Source organism: Canis lupus, chromosome 3, assembly GCF_048164855.1.
Source record: "Canis lupus baileyi chromosome 3, mCanLup2.hap1, whole genome shotgun sequence".
NCBI lineage: Eukaryota > Metazoa > Chordata > Mammalia > Carnivora > Canidae > Canis > Canis lupus.
This window is the reverse complement of record NC_132840.1, coordinates 72,672,996-72,687,175: the sequence shown is the minus strand read 5'-3', so window position 1 is coordinate 72,687,175 and position 14,180 is coordinate 72,672,996. Positions and strand designations below refer to the sequence as shown.

Sequence of the window (14,180 nt, the reverse complement as noted above, 5' to 3'; positions counted from 1 at the left end):
GGCGAGCGGGGGAGCGGGGAGCGGGAGGCCCGCTGCAGGGGGCGGGCGGGGAGGGGCCGCCGCCTGCCGCCCGCCGCCCCGGTGCCCCCCCGCCCCTCCCCCGGGAGAGGCGGCGGCCGAGCCCAGGCGGCAGGTGGGGGGGGTGCCGCCCGGAGGCTCTAAGGCGGCGGCGGGCGGTCCGGGGGTGCGGGGGTGCGGGGGCCGCGGGGAAGGCGCGCGCGAGGCCCCCGAGGGTCCGGGCGGGGGGAGGGGCCGGCGGTGGGGGAGGGGAGGGGAGGTCGCGGGCCTCTCACAATAACAAATCGCAGGCCTTCCCGACCCCCGCCGCTACGCCGCCGGTTCCCCGCGACCCCGGCTGCACTCACTCAGGCAGAGGGTCCGTGCGGGCCCCAAGCGGCTGCGGCGTCGGCGGGTGGCGCGTCTGTCGCTCGCTCAGTCCCGGCGGCCCCGCTCCGGCGCGTCCCTCCTCGGGCCCCAGCACCAGCAGCAGCGGCAGCAGCAGCGCCCCCACTTCCGGTTCCCCTGCCACTCAAGCCAATGGCTTCCGGAAGTCCCGCCCCATCCTGCGCGGCCTCCGCGTGGCTGGCGGCTGCCCGCGTTCCCCCGCCCGCGGGGCGCTGGCTGCTGGCGCTCAGGTGCCCCGCCACGCCCCGCGGCGGTCCCCGCATCGTTCTGCGTCCTGCCCTCTCTTGGCGCGTGGTCTGCGCAAGGGGCACACGATCTTTCCTCCAGCCGCATCCTCGACCCCGCGTTACTGTCGCCGCGGAGGGGAGATGCCATTCGGGACAATGTGGCGTGACCTCACACTGACGCCATTCCTCCCACCCCGCCAACCTGGCTTCTTTCTCCACCCCGTGGAATAAACCAGATTGCTGCAGCTGGGAGGGAAACGGGGCCTCAAGGTTAATGAGACGGGCTGCTACATAAGGAGACTTTCTGGGATGAATGGGGGGGGCACGGGGGTGGGGGGAACCGCCTCTTAAGGTGATACCGTAGGGGGCTGGCGGGTCCGTCTTTTCCTTAACACTCCGTCCAGATTAGGGGAAGGTGCACCCATATACAAAGTCAACGCAGAAAAGAGCAGAGGCTAAATGCTATTTTAAGCGCGGGATCTATGAGAGTAGAGAGGAAGGGAGAAAGATGTAGGCGGGCTTGCGGCCGCGAAAGCATTGGTAGCGCACAGCCGTGAGCTGGCCCTTTAAGGATGGAACCTTCGGCAGGTCGCCCGCAGAGCCTTCCAGCGCTCAGAAATGATGGGGGGCAGGGGCACGGCCCCGTGATTTCGCTGACAAAAACCTGCTCAGAGTACTATGAAAAAAACCAAGATGATGAAATAGTTTTCCAGCTCACCTGTGCTGTCAAGGGATACTACATTTATCAGGCATGTGTAATCCAAAAATAATTGTGTCCTTGGAATAGGATGGTTTTTACATCGCTAATTTACCGTGGAATTTTCTTGCAGATGTTCGCACACTGTATGGGAGCACCCGTCCACGCGCTCAGTGAATGCGTGTTACGTGTTTTATTGAAAAGAATTCATGTTTGGGGAACTCAAGAGGCAGCCGGGAAATATGTTGATAACAGAAGAGGAACAGCTTGAAATTATTCTCCAGGGATAAATCCATAGAATCTGGCGTTTCCCCAATTGCAACACTCAACACACTTTAATGTAATTAGTACTTTAATACTGTCCCTGCCATAGTGTAAGCTCTGAGGGAGCAGGGACTGTGTTCTGTGGATTCCCAGCACCTGGCACGGTGCCTCATTCACGGTAGGCGTTAGGTATTGCTGAATGAGGAATGAATGATCAAGGGTTGAATTTGTGCCTGTGTGGAACCCATGGCCTATCTTTCTACTTTTTTGTTTTCAACTTGTTAATTAAAAAGCACAAACAAGGGAGGTGTACCCCTAGGAAATACTAGACCCAGTTAAACTAGTTTGTGCAAATATTTAAATACCTTTCAGCTCAGGCAGTTTTTAGTGGTGGGACAAAGCCTCAGTGTTACTGAACCCTGAAATCTATGAAGAGCTTGTTTCCTGAGTTTGTCAGTTTTAGCTTTCTAAAGAGATCTTTCTTTCTTTCTTTCTTTCTTTCTTTCTTTCTTTCTTTCTTTCCTTCCTTCCTTCCTTCCTTCCTTCCTTCCTTCCTTCCTTCCTTCCTTCCTTCCTTCCTTCCTTCCTTCCTTCCTTTTGATTTTATGTATTTATTTGAGAGAGAGAGAGAACAGTGGAGGGGAGAGGCAGGGGGAGAGGGAGAAGCAGACTCCTGCTCAGCAGGGAGCCCAGGTGGAGCTTGATCCCAGGACCCTGAGGTCATGACCCCAGCCAAAGGCAGACAGACCCTCAATGGACTGAGCCACCCAGGTGCACCCATTGTCTTTTCTTTCTTCTTCTTCTTCTTTTTTTTTTTAGATTTAGATTTTATTTGTTTCAGAGAGCCAGCCCAAGGACAAGTTCGAGCAGGGGGAGGAGCCAAGGGGGAGGGGAGTAAGAGAAGAGGGAGGGGCAGGGGCAGAAGGAGAGGGAGAAGCAGACTCCTAGAACTAGGGGAGCCTGACTCCAGTCAAGATTCTAGGATCCCAGGACTCTGGGATCATGACCTGAGATGAAGGCAGTCCCTGAACTGAGCCACCCAGGGGCCCCAAAATAGATCATTTTCAGAAATAGGCAGGTGGTACAGTGCAAAGGGCCCTGAAGTAGGCTTCAGGGTGCCCTGGGTTCTTGTCTGCCAGCTACTGCTATTTTACTTCTTCAAGCCTTTGTTTCTTAGTCTGTAAGACAAAAAGAATGGACTAGATGATTGCTAAGGTCCTTTCTAGCTCTAAATTTCCACCTTCCAGTTATATTCAGAAACATAATTCTGGTAGCAGCTACATCCTATCTCACTCCTCCTCGCTTCCCACACACAACATCCCCTTTCCCCCCTGGGTCCCATTCAGAATCTGTGTTTTCCGTTCAGTCCCAGTTGGTGGTAGGGAAAAACAACTTTTCTGATTATGAGACAAATTGATTGAAAACTATCAGGAGAAAAAAAAATTGTAATAGAATAAAAAGAAAAAAGAAAACTATCAGGAGAGCTTGTGCTTCAAGTTGTTTTTCCACTAATAATGATGGGTTATATGAATCCATCCAGATTCTTTAGTCTGGTTTCCCTATTGATTAAATGCCACCCTAAAGGGAGGATATATATAAATCCTGACAAAATGTCTGTGGCCTGATTGGAGTCCTCAAATGGGCAAAAGTAAAAGTGATCTAATGTAGATCTAGGACTTTTGAGAATGAGAAGTGTCAAAATACTACCCAAGTGGCCTGGAATTTAGAAGACTGCTTGGCATTTCATTACTAATAGTAATGAAACAGAGGTTTCAGAGGACCTGGCATTTCTTTTTTTCTTTCTTTCTTTTTTTTTTTTTTTGGACCTGGCATTTCTAACATGAAAAGAGGGAGGCAAATCTATGTGGACTGACAATGAACACATGGTGTGAATTCAGGGAATTTCTGTGGGTAGAACCCAAGATCAGATGGTTCATAAAGAGTTTCAGGGGATCCCTGGGTGGCTCAGTGGTTTAGCGCCTGCCTTTGGCCCAGGGTGCGATCCTGGAGTCCTGGGATCGAGTCCCATGTTGGGATCTCAGCATGGAGCCTGCTTCTCCCTCCTCCTGTGTCTCTGCCTCTGTATCTCTCTGTCTATCATGAATAAATAAATAAATAAATAAATCTTTAAAAAAAATAAAGAGTTTCAATGTGTTGTGTATTGTTAAAACAACATTAAAAAATGTTTTGATGGGCGCCTGGGTGGCTCAGTGGTTAAGTGTCTGCCTTCAGCTCAGGTCATAATTCTGGGGTCCTGGGATCGAGCCCCATGTTGGGCTGCCTGCTCAGCTGGGAGCCTGCTTCTCCCTCTCCCTCTGCCACTCCCCTTGCTCATACTCTCTCTCCTTTCCTCTCTCTGTCAAAGAAATAAATAAAATCTAAAAAAGGTTTTGAGAGAAGAAAACAAGTTTGTTTACATCCTCACAAACACATTTTCATTTGTCTCAATAACCATATATTCAATATTTCCTTTAAAAAAAAAAGATTTATTTATGTGGGGATCACCCCAGGACCCTGAGATTATGACCTGAGCTGAAACTAAGACTTGGACACTTACCCGACTGAGCCACCTAGGTGCCCCTCAATAAATATTTCTTAATTTTAAGATCTCTGAGGTCAGGCCAAATGTTATTAGAAATATAGTAAAAAAATATACAGTATTATGACAACATTTTTGTTTCTACCACTGACAATTGTTAATTTGTCACAGCCTTATTTTTGTAAACAACATGTGTGTATGTTTTAGTATCGTTACAAGCTCATGGATTGAAATTGAAACAAATTTGAGTGTTTTATTCCATTGTAATTATAAGCTTATTGATAATCATATTGTCCTAACTTTAGGAAGTGGGGTCCTATTCAAGTTGCCTGAGTCATTCTGACATAACCAACATTGATTTGCTTTCTGCCACTTTAGTTTTTGTCTTTTCTACAATTTTGTAGAAATGGAATCATACAGTAGGTACTCTTTGGTTTCTGGCTTCTTCTGTTTAACATTTTTGAGATTTATCTGTGTTGTTTTATATATATATTAGTAGTTCATTCATTTTTATTGCCAAATAATATTTATGGCTAGTCTACAATTTTTTTATCCAATCAACTGTTAACATTTGGTTTCTAGTTTTTTTTTTTTTTCAAGATTTTATTTATTTACTCATAGAGACACAGAGAGAGAGAGAGGCAGAGTCACAGCAGAGGGGGAAGCAGGCTCCATGCAGAGAGCCCGACGTGGGACTCGATCCCAGGGCCCCAGGATCACACCCTGAGCCAAAGGCAGATGCTTAACTGCTGAGCCACCCAGGCGTCCCTGTTTTGCTAATTATGAATAAAACTAAGATGAAAGTTCCTATAGAAGTCTTTGGGCAAATATGTATTTTCACATTTTTTGACAAACATCTAGGAACAGAATTGCTAGGCATATTACAAGTGCATGTTTCCCATGATAATAAACTGCCCAATTGCTTTTCAAAGTGGTTTATCATTTTATACCCCCACAAGAAGTGTGTGAGAGTTCTAGTTGTTCTGCATCCTTGACAACACACGATATTGTCAATCTTTTTAATGTTAGCCATTCTAGTGGGTATGTAGTAATGCCTCATTGTGATTTTTAATTTGTATTTCCCTGATTATTAATAATATTAAGCATCAGGCAGCCCGGGTGGCTCAGCGGTTTAGCGCCACCTTCGGCCTTGGGTGTGATCCTGGAGACCCAGGATAGAGTCCCAAGTAGAGCTCCCTGCATGGGGCCTGCTTCTCTCTCTGCCTGTGTCTCTGCCTCTCTCTCTCTCTCTCTCTGTGTCTCTCATGAATAAATAAATCTTAAAAAAATAATATTAAGCATCTTTTCATATTCTTTTTGTCCATTTACATACATATATATGGCAAAGTGCTTGTTCAACTCTTTCACTCATTAAAAAAATAACCTAGTTATATACATATATATGTAGCCTAGTCTTATTACTGAGTTGTAAAAGTTCTTTTATATTCTGACTATAAGCCCTTTGTCAAATATATGTATTTCAAACCTTTTTCTCCCAATCCTTAGCTTGAGTTTTCTTTTTTATTATTATTACTTTATTTTAATTCCAGTATAGTTAACATACAGTGCTATATTCCTTTCAGGCGTACAATATAGTGATTCAGCAATTTCACGTATAATTCAGTGCTCATCAAGACAAGGGTAGAGTTTTCATTTTCTTACTTTTTTTTTAAGATTTTATTTATTTGAGAGAGAGAGCATGCACACAAGCAGGAAGGAGGGGTGAGGTAGAAGAGAAGCAGACTCCCTGCTGAGCAGGGAGCAGGACCCTGGACTCAATCCCAGGACCCTGAGATCATGACCTGAATCAAAGGCAGACACTTAACCCACTGAGCCACCCAGGCGCCCCTTAAAGATTTTATTTTTAAGTAATCTCTACACCCTACGTGGGACTGAAACTCACAACCCTGAGATCGAGAATCGAATGCTCCACTGACTGAGCCAGCCAGGCACCCCTGACTGATGATTACTGTTTACTGTGCCATTGTTTTAGATCTTCTTAAATTTCTCTCAGCAATATTTTGTAGCTTGTAGGGTGTAGGTTTATATATTTGATAAGTTTATCCTTAGGTATATATATTCTTGACATTTATGAGAAAATCTTGGTCTTTAAGAACTCTTCATTTTTGAGAACCACATAACAGCATATAATTTTCTGATGAAATGTTCTTGAAATTTTTAAGCAATCACTTGATCTCTGTTGTGACTGTAACACTATGCTTGAGGAGGAGTAAAAAACCCCAATGCCAGGCTGAAATGTACACCCTATCTAGGCATCTGGGTCTTGATTTCTGGCTAAGTGCTTTGTTTTCATTGCCCACCAACCTTGAAGAGTGTTTCATTCAAATTTCCACCTTATTAAAATGACAAATCCTTGTATCATGGATTTTTAGGCTCTCTCTCAAGATAAAACCCTGAATTCTGAAGCCGAGAGAACATGGATGTTTCTACTGTAGTGTGCATCTCCCCCTTTGAACCCTTTGTTTACAAGTCTCTTTCCGTATTTCACTATGAGTTCTAGGGCAAGAGCCTTGTCTCATTTCTCCTTGTAACTCCAGTGCCAGGAAGTGTGTGGCACAATGAATATTTTTTGGTAAATGATGGATAAATAAAGTCATGCTCAATTTTCAGGCCTCAGGAAAGGAGATCGTAAAAGCTTAGAGGAACAGATGCTGGAAGTAAAGTCAGGAATAGGATTCAAGAACAGGAATCCTAAAAGACTGGCAATGCAGTGGGAAGTTGAAACTCAGGAGTTAACCTGGCATAGTCTAACTTAATGCTGGCAAACAGTTATGCTTTAAAAGCTGGATATTCTTCCAAAGATACAAATGTAGTGATCTGAAGGGGCACTTGCACCCCAATGTTCACAGCAGCAATGTCCATATTAGCCAAACTATGGAAAGAGCCCAGGCGTCCATCAACAGACGAATGGACAAAGAAGACGTGGGAATATACGCAATGGAATATTACTCAGCCATCAAAAAATGAAATCTTGCCATTTGCCATGACATGTATGGAGCTACATGGTATTTTGCTGAGCGAATTAAGTTATTCAGAGAAAAGCAATTATATGATTTCACTCATGTGGTATTTAAGAAACAAAACAGAGGATCATAGGAGAAGAGACGAAAAAGTAAAAATGAAATCAGAAAGGGAGACAAACCATAAGACACTCTTAATCATAGGAAACAAACAGGTCACTGGAGGGGAGGCAGGTGAGTGGACAGGGTAACTGGGTGATGGGCATTAAGGAGAGCACATGATGTATTGAACCCTGGGTGTTATATAAGAACACTGAATCTATCTCTGAAACTAATAATTCATTATAGGTTAATTGAATTTAAATAAAAATCTAAAAATTAGATTTAAAAATAGGGGATCCCTGGGTGGCTCAGCGGTTTAACGCTTGCTTTTGGCCCAGGGCACAATCCTGGAGTCCCGGGATCGAGTCCCGCATCGGGCTCCCAGAATGGAGCCTGCTTCTCCCTCCTCCTGTGTCTCTGCCTCTCTCTCTCTCTCTCTAGGTCTATCATCAATCAACCAATCTTTAAATTTAAAAATAAATAAAAAATAAAAAAGCTGGATATTCTTAAAGGCAATGCCCAAATCATTGACATTACATTTCTTTCACTTCAGTAGATACTTACTGAATTCTTACTATGTCCCAGGCATACTACTAAACCGTGGGGAGAAAAGATGATTAAGGTAACATCCTGCCCCATAAGGAACTCACGGTCTAGTCATAGATACAGACGGATATAAAGACAAATGATTTTCATATAATATGCAATGATAGAGGAGACCATTGAATACTCTGAGATATGAAAAAGGCAAGTATTTAGCCCTACCTGGAGGTGGGGTGATCAGAAAAGGCTTCTGGGAGAAAATGATGCCTGAACTGAATCTTTTTTTTTTTTTAAAGATTATTATTTAAAGAGTAGTTTTAGGTTCACAGCAAAATTGAAATAGGGTAAAGTACAGACATTTCCCATATACCTTCTGCCCTGTACAGCCTCCCCCATTCTCAACATTCCCCATCAGAGTTGTACATTTGTGACAATTGATAAACCTACACTGATACATCATTATCATTCAAAGTACATGGTTTATTTACTTTAAGGTTCACTGTTGAACATTGACAAATGTGTAATGATATGTATCTACCATTTCAGTATCTCAGAATATTTTCACTGGCCTCAAAATTCTCTGTGCTCCTCCTATTCATCCCTCCTTCCAACCCCAAACCCTGGCGACCACTGATTTTTTTTTTTTAATGCCTCCATAGGTATGCATTTTCTAAATGTCATATAGTTGGAATCATAGAGTATGTGGCCTTTTCAGATTAACTTGCTTCACTTAGTAATATGCATCTAGGTTTCCACTCATGGCTTGATGGCTAATTTCTTTTTAGCCCTGAATAATATTTCATTGTCTCGATGTACCATAGCTTGTTCATTTACCTACCAAAGGAGTTCTTGGTTGCTTCCAAGTTTTAGCAATTATGAACAACGCTGCTATAAACATCCATGTGCAGGTTTTCATGCGGTTGTTTTCAACTTATTTGGGTAAATGTTAAAAATGCAATGTATGGTAAGAGTATGTTTGGTTTTGTAAAAACGAGACAAACCCCCAAACCAAAAAGACATAAAAAACCAACCAAACTGTCTTACGACGTGGTCGTACCATTTTGTGTTTTCACCAGCAATGGATGAGAGTTCCTGCTGCTCCGCATCTTCACCAGCATTTGGCATTTGGTGATGTCTATGTTCTGGATTTTTATTCTAATAGATGTGTGGCAAAATATCATTGCTTTAATTTGCACTTCTCTGATGGCATACAGTGGAGCATTTTTCTTTTTCTTTTTTTTTTTTTTTCCAGTGGAGCATTTTTCATATGCATGTTTGCAATCTGTTTTATGCCTCTGGTTTTGTATCTAATAAATCATCAACATACTCAAGGTCATCTGGGTTTCCTCTTATGTTACCTTCTAGCTTCTAGCTTTGCATTTTTCTTTATCTTCGATTTTCTATAGTTTGAAAATAATATGCCTACATGTAGTTTTTTTGGCACTTATCCTGCTTGCTGTTCTCGGAGTTTCCTGGATCTGTAGTTTGGTGGCTGACACTAATTTGGAGAAGTTCTCAGTAATTATGGTTTCAAACATTTCTTCTATTCCTTTCTTTCTTTCTTCTCCTTCTGATACTCCCATTATGCATATATTATATCTTTGGTAGTTGTCCCACAGTACTGGGGTGTTCTGTGTTTGTTTTTTTTTTATCCTTTGTTCTCTTGCTTTTTAGTTTTTTTTTTTTTTTTTTTTTTTTTTTTTTTTTTTTTTTATGATAGTCACACACACAGAGAGAGAGAGGCAGAGACATAGGCAGAGGGAGAAGCAGGCTCCATGCACCGGGAGCCTGATGTGGGATTTGATCCCAGGTCTCCAGGATCGCGCCCTGGGCCAAAGGCAGGCGCCAAACCGCTGCGCCACCCAGGGATCCCTAGTTTTTTTTTTTTAAGAGATAAAAGTTTATTGTGCACAGTGCAAGGGAGCAGTGGGCAGGACAGCAGAGGAGAGACTATCTGCCCTTGGTGGTATCAATAAAAAAATCCTCAAGCTCAGAGATTCTTTTATCCGCTGTATCCAGTCTACTAATAAGCCCATAAAAAGCAGTCTTCATTTTTGTTTTTGACTTCTAGTATTTCTTTTTGGTTCTTTCTTAGGATTACCATCTCTCTGCTCATATTACCTACCTGTTCTTGCACACTGTTTACTTTCTCTTTTTGAGCCTTTAGGGCATTAAGAATAGTCATTTAAGGGCAACCCAGGTGGCTCAGCAGTTTAGCACCGCCTTCAGCCCAGAGCATGATCCTGGAGATGGAGTCCCACGTCCGGCTCCCTGTATGGAGCCTGCTTCTCCCTCTGCCTCTCTCTCTCTCTCTCTTTCTCCTCTCTGTGTATTCTCATGAATAAATAAATAAAAAAAAATCTTTAAAAGAATAGTCATTTAAAATTCCTGGTCTGATAATGACACCGTGCAATGTCAGGATGGATGCTTGCTCTGTCTCTTCAAACTGTGTTTTTTGCTTTTCAGTATGCCCTTGTATTTCTTGATAGCTGAACATCATGTTCTTGGTAAAAGGACTAGTATAAATAGGCCTTTAGTTATTTGATGGTAAGGTGGGGAGTGGGGGCTGGGGAAGCATTCTGTACCTGAGCTGAATCTTAAAGAATGAATAAAGGTTGCCAGGTCTGAAGCAGGGAGGATAAAGGGAAGAAGCAGAGGATGCACTATAATTAAAGGCTTGAAGCAGAAGAGGCAGCACTAGCAAAATCTACCCCCCCTTTTAAAAAAGTCTCCCCTTCTTAAGATCTCTCAAGACTAAAATATTTTGGCAATGACCTCATATTAGCTGACTCTCTGGCCAGATGGGCCTCATGCCCAAATCAGCTTTACTTTCTTCACACTGTCTAACCTAGAGCATGAGTTCTGTACACAAGTGTTGTAAAACAAATAAGTAATAATTTACCAGTGACAGGAGCCCTCTCTGCCATCAGAGAGAATCATCCTAAACAAACATAAGTTGGTCCCTAGGTCACATTAGACCAGCCTCACCCTTACATTACTGAATAAATTAGAATTGCCTCAAATAATAGATGGTCTATTACCACTACCTCTCCTACCAGTACTTCTAATACTATCACAAAAATACACATACTATAGTGTGTGTGTGTGTGTGTGGATATATATATATATATGGATATATATATATATATATATATAGTTTGTATATATGTATAGTTTGTATATATATGTAGTGTGTATATATATATATATACACACACACATATGGAGAGAGATTTAATTATAACCTCAAATTTTAAAAATACATTTTAAAAAAGATTTTATTTTTATGTAATCTCCACACTCAATGCGGAGCTCGAACTCACCACCCCAAGATCAAGAGTTGCATGCTTTACCGACTGAGCCTGTCAGGCGCCCCTAAAAAAATACTTTCATATATACATAATCATAGTTGATCTTTATAAAATACTATTATATTGTTTATGGCTACTGCAAATAGAGAATAGCAAAAGAATAATGAAGAGATTTCAGTTATTCAGTTAACAGATAGTTGTTAAACACCAAAATGTAGTCAGACTGTTAGCTGCCTCAGGGATGCAAACGGCATATTGAAACAATAGTATTCGTAACTAAAAGGATTATTTGGTCCAGCTCTCTCATTTGATAGGTGAGAACTACAGGGGAGAGAGTTTAAGCTTTTGAACTTGCCTGGAGAGCCCACAATTCTGTAATAATCTAGCAGGGAAAATAAAATGAAACAGGTGAAACAATTCAAAAGCAACCAGGTACTGAATAGTATGGCCCTGGCAGAAGAGAGAGACCCACACAGAAGGAAGGTAACAGCACTGAGTAGCACAGTCCTGGGAACTTCCACATGATACTAATCCTCAAAACACACGTCCTCATCACTATCTTCTTTATTTTATGATAAACACCGAAGCTGAAAGAAGTCAGATCAGTTACCAAAAGCCACACCACAAGTGGTGGGCCTGGAATTCAGAGGCAGTTCTGTCTGAATTTGAAGTGTATGGTATTTAAACTTCAAACTACCGAAGGATAGGCACAGCCTCTGTGTGGGATGAGAAAAGCTTCTCAAAGTACTGAAAAAAAAAGAATGAAATGCAACTCAGCAGAGGCTTGAAACTAGGAAAGTGGATTACTTAGGTAGGCATGAGAAGCTTCTGTTGGTTTTTAAGTAGAAGCAGTAACACAGCCACTATCAGGGAACTTTATAATTTTTAAAAAATTAACATATAGTGTATTAATGGTTTCAGAGGTAGAGGTTACTGATTCATCAGTCTTTTTTTTTTTTTTAAGATTTTATTTATTTATTCATGAGAGACACACGGAGAGAGGCAGAGACATAGGCAGAAGGAGAAGCAGGCTCCATGCAGGGAGCCCGACGTGGGACTCAATCCTGGGTCTCCAGGATCACACCCTGAGCTGAAGGCAGACACCCAACCGCTGAGCCACCCAGGCATCCCGATTCATCAGTCTTGTATAACACCTAGTGCTCATCACAACACATGCCCTCCTTAATACCCATCACCCAGTTACCCTGTCTCTCCACTCCCCTGCCCTCCAGCGACCCTGTCTGTTTCCTATGACTGAGAGTCTCTTATGGTTTGTCCCACTCTCTGATTCCATCTTGTTTTATTTTTTCTTCTCTTCCCCTATGATCCTCTATTTTGTTTCTTAAATTTCACATATGAGTGAGGATCATACGATAATTGTCTCTCTCTGACTTGGCTTATTTCGCCTAGCAGACTATCTTCTAGTTCCATCCACGTCATTGCAAATGGCAAGATTTCATTTTTTAATGGCTGAGTAGTATTCCATTGTAACATCTTCTTTATTCACTCATCTGTCATTGGACATCTGGGCTCTTTCCATAGTTTGGCTATTGTGGACATTGCTGCTATAAACATTGGGGTGCAGGTGCCCCTTTGGATCACTACACTTGTGTCTTTGGGGGTAAATACCCAGTAGTGCAATTGCTGAGTCATGGGGTAGCTCTATTTTCAACTTTTTGAGGAACCTCCATACTGTTTTCCAGAGTGGCTGCCCCAGCTTGCATTCCCAACAACAGTCTAAAAGGGTTCCCCTTTCTCTGCATCCTCGCCAACTTCTGCCATTTCCTGACTTGTTCATTTTAGCTATTCTGACTGGTATGAGGTGTATCTCATTGTGGTTTTGATTTGTATTTATCAGGGAACTTTAGAGTTGCAGGGACTCTCAGGTTAGAAGTGACGTAGACATCTATTTATAGCACTGCTTACAGATATTTACTCAAATTCTGATTTAGGTGACCACTTGACAGGGAGCTCACTTTTTAGGTAGTACATTCCATTATTAGCTAGCCCTGGTTACTAATAGCTCTTTGGCAAGCATACTTTGTATTTCTTCAACCAAAAGAATAAAACAGCTCAGGGACCAAGATCAGAGCTTTGTATGTCACTCCTAGAGATCTTTCTAGGTGATCACAGAGCCAAAAATCCATACCTTCTCATCTGCTCCATTCTTTTTTTTTTCATCTGCTCCATTCTTTCACAAAAGCCTAGGGAAAGCTCCCATGTGCCAGTCCACTTTCTAGGGCTTTGGGCTACAAAGGATCCCTGCCCTCTCAAAGCTTACATTCTAGCGGGAGAAGTACCAAACTTTATACATCGTCATAATCAAAACTAAGTCAAGGACCTAGTATGTTCAGAGATGTGTACTACAGAAATACAGGAGAGCCATAAAGTGGTAGGGAGGGCTGGGGGTGGTAGGATGGTGGAGGTGGTAAGACTTCCATTTGCTCAAGGAAAGCGTCATTTGAGAAGGCAACATTGGGAAAAGAAGTGAGTTATCTGTGCAGATCTCTGGTGGAAGAACATTCCAGGCAGAGGGAATAGCAACTGACAAGGCTCTGAGGAGAGTGCAGGCCTGCATATCTGAGGAGCAACAAGGTGGCCAGCGTGGCCAGGGTAGAGTGAGAATGGGAGGCATGGTTGGAAACAGGAAGGAGAAGTGATGGAGCCAGAAAATGAAGGGCTTTGCAGATCTAGGGGCAGGACTTTGACTGATATCCTGAGGACAATGGGGAACCACTGTAGGGTTTTGAGGAGGAGCATGAGCCATCTTTAATTTTAAAAGGATTCCTCAAGCTTCTGGGCTGAGAGTTGACAGCACAGGGAGAGAAAGGGCAGGAGCAGAGAGACCAGTTGTGGGTTATGGCAGTGGCCCACATAAGATGATGGTGGCTCAGGTCAGGCTGGTGGCAACTTGAGGTTGTTTGTTTTGTTGCAATCTGCACCTCCTTGCATCAACCCAAAGCAGATGCTTTCTAAAATGTGTTTTTGTGGGGTGTCTGGAAGTCTCCATTGGTTAAACAACCAGCCCTTGATTTGACTCAGGTCATGATCTCAGGGTCATAAAATTGAGCCCTATGTCAGGCGCCAAGCTCAGCAGGGAGTTTGAGATTT

The 14,180-nt window shown here is 43.0% G+C and overlaps 1 protein-coding gene and 1 long non-coding RNA gene across 4 annotated transcripts in view; one reads left to right on the top strand and one right to left on the bottom strand.

Moving 5' to 3' along the window:
* Positions 1 to 531, bottom strand: part of PAFAH1B2 (platelet activating factor acetylhydrolase 1b catalytic subunit 2) — a 31,122-nt gene extending 30,591 nt beyond the window's left edge. The window contains exon 1 of one of the 3 annotated variants that reach the window (XM_072822153.1): positions 366 to 531. The gene's annotated coding sequence lies outside the window, so the exon portion shown is untranslated. The remainder of the gene's footprint in view (positions 1 to 365) is intronic. The other 2 variants (XM_072822159.1, XM_072822157.1) reach the window with 2 other exon arrangements.
* A 61-nt stretch (positions 532 to 592) lies between these two features.
* On the top strand, positions 593 to 1,916 carry LOC140631034 (uncharacterized). The gene is made up of 2 exons (XR_012028724.1): positions 593 to 902; positions 1,463 to 1,916. It is a non-coding gene; the product is annotated as an uncharacterized lncRNA (long non-coding RNA).
* Positions 1,917 to 14,180: the final 12,264 nt, after the last annotated feature.